The sequence below is a fragment of the Morone saxatilis genome, unplaced genomic scaffold, assembly GCF_004916995.1.
Source record: "Morone saxatilis isolate NCDOM2014 unplaced genomic scaffold, NCSU_SB_2.0 Contig18, whole genome shotgun sequence".
Classification (NCBI taxonomy): domain Eukaryota; kingdom Metazoa; phylum Chordata; class Actinopteri; family Moronidae; genus Morone; species Morone saxatilis.
In genome coordinates, this window is record NW_023339740.1 from 3625708 (window position 1) to 3628239 (window position 2532).

Below are 2532 nucleotides of genomic sequence, written 5' to 3' on the forward strand. Positions count from 1 at the left end.
GCCCAGAAATAATATTTTAGATTTGGGAGTTTGAGACCGCCGTTTGATTTAGATAATTGTAGGGCGCTTTTTTTGCCATATAAATTTTGAATAAATTTCTATAGGTAACATCTGAAACAATTAAAGTAATCTGGGTAGAATGTTCATACGGATACTTTCAACGCGCCCCAGCAGAGACAAAGGGAGCATAGACCACCGTTCTAAATCATTATTAATGCTCCGAATTATTTTACTATAATTAGCGTCAAACAGATTCTGCAGAGATGGGGGAATGTATATACCTAGATATTTAATACCTTCCATGGGCCATTTAAATCCACTCTGAAGCTTTACACTATGTGGGACCGTGCCATTTATATCCATAGCCATAGTTTTCTCCACATTTACCTTGTATCCTGAATAAAATCCAAACTTGGAGATTTGTCTTTTTAAATGTGGTATCGTTAATGCCGGTTTTGTCAGATACAGAATTACATCATCAGCATAAAGCGATAATTTGTGTTCCTCTTCATTAATTACAATTCCTTTTATATCATTATCATCCCTGATGAGTTGGGCTAGCGGTTCGATACTAATAGCAAATAGTAAAGGTGATAAAGAACAGCCTTGTCTGCATCCACGTTCCAAAGTGAATGCCTTTTGGGCAATTACTGATTCTAATTTCCTATCTTGCTGGTGAGATATTATGTTTAGTAAGCGGCATACATTATCTCCGTAATATCTCCCAGTGATGAATCCAGTCTGATCAGGATGGATTATTTGAGTGATTATCTGATTCACTAGCTATTCCACTTAAGCACGGTGGGTGCATGGTCTGAGATTGTAATAGGTAATATCTCAATATCTACTATCTTATAAGACTCATTCTTAGGTGTGATAAATAATCAATCCTTGAATAGGACATGTGTCTACTTGAGTAGAAAGTAAAATCTTGACAAGACCTGACTCTGTGGATAGATGTTTAAGCATTCTGCTCATTTTGGACAAGGGGGTTTTCGAGGTGGGTTGCCGATCCATTAACTGTGACATCACACAATTAAAGTCTCCTCCCATCAACAATAGACCAGTGCTATACTGTAATATTATATCAAACAGTGTTCTGATAAAGCCTGGCTCGTCTTCATTGGGTGCATATACGTTTAAAAGGGATACCTCTATGCCATCAATTAATCCGTTGACCAAAACATATCTTCCTTCAGTGTCTTTGTGCACCAATGTTTGTGTGAAGTTGATTTGTCTGTGTATAAGTATGGAAACTCCCTTACTTCTCCCAGAGCGGTGTGAGGAGTAAAATACTTTATCTGCCCAAATGTTTTAACTTCTCATGTTCCCCATCAGATAAATGGGTTTCCTGCAGATATGCTATCTGACAGTTAACCTGTTTCAACTGGTGCAAAATGTTCTTTTTCTTGACAGGATTATGAAGACCCTTAACGTTGTAGCTTATGACTTTTAGTGTGTCCATTATCTATAATCTAAAATATATATCTTAGTCTTCAGACATGCGGCGACCAGGAGGAGAAATGAGGAGCAAAAGCGAACACTTGGAACATAACTCATCAGCACTGTTATGTGGATCATGGGAAGCAGTGGTATTGATTGGGACAGAGGGAGTGGAAAAGGAAATAACTACAGCTGTGTCTACAATTTCCATCATTAACAGAATCAGTAAGAATCCTAATGCAGAGAAAAGTTGGTGCCCTTGTTGTCACAGTGTTTGTCACAGGGTCCCCAAAGTACAGAGGGACCAGAAGAACCAAAAGAACAAGATAGCTAACGGAACTACAGCTAGCTAACGTTGGTAAAACAATGGTGGGACCAAGTCCCTAGCCGCAAAAGTAAGCAGCAAGTGTGCACGTCTAGGTTGAATTTGACTGTCTATGTCTTGGCGATGATTACTCGTGGCTTCTCCCAGTCTCCTGTTGTCCGGGGAGTTGCGATGCGGTGCGAGCTGTCCCGGTCCATCTGCAAGGCTTCTCTAATAACTTTTGACACGGCTGTCGGTGAGCTTAAGTCCAGCTGTTCATCGATGCCGGTTATTCGGATGTTGCCCCGTCTCATCCTGCCCTCCATATCTTCACACAGGTCTTTTAGGGTGACCACCTGTTTTTGGTCACCGTAGATTGCAGTGAAACCACCTCGTCTGACCATGTCGACAGACCTTTCATGCCCTGAATGTCCACATTCATATGCTCAATTTCGGTGCGGATTGCGGCTGTGTTGTTAGGGTCGACGCTGACCTGCTTCTAGCTTTTGGTGGATGTTACGCAGTCTCATTTCCAAGAATCCAGAATGTGATACTGGATCGAAAAAAATGCTCCTGAGGTTATAAAAACAAAATAGTATAAATCACCCAGAGATAAAAGTTATACTTTTGCCGTTTATAATTCTATGATCTACACAAACAACAAATTCCTGTTCCTAGGAGAGCCTACACACTCACCACACCACTAAAAAAGATGCCAATAAGGCCAATAAGAGCAATTTATAAAAATTTGAGGGGGAAAACTTGATCAGGACAACCCTAATTTC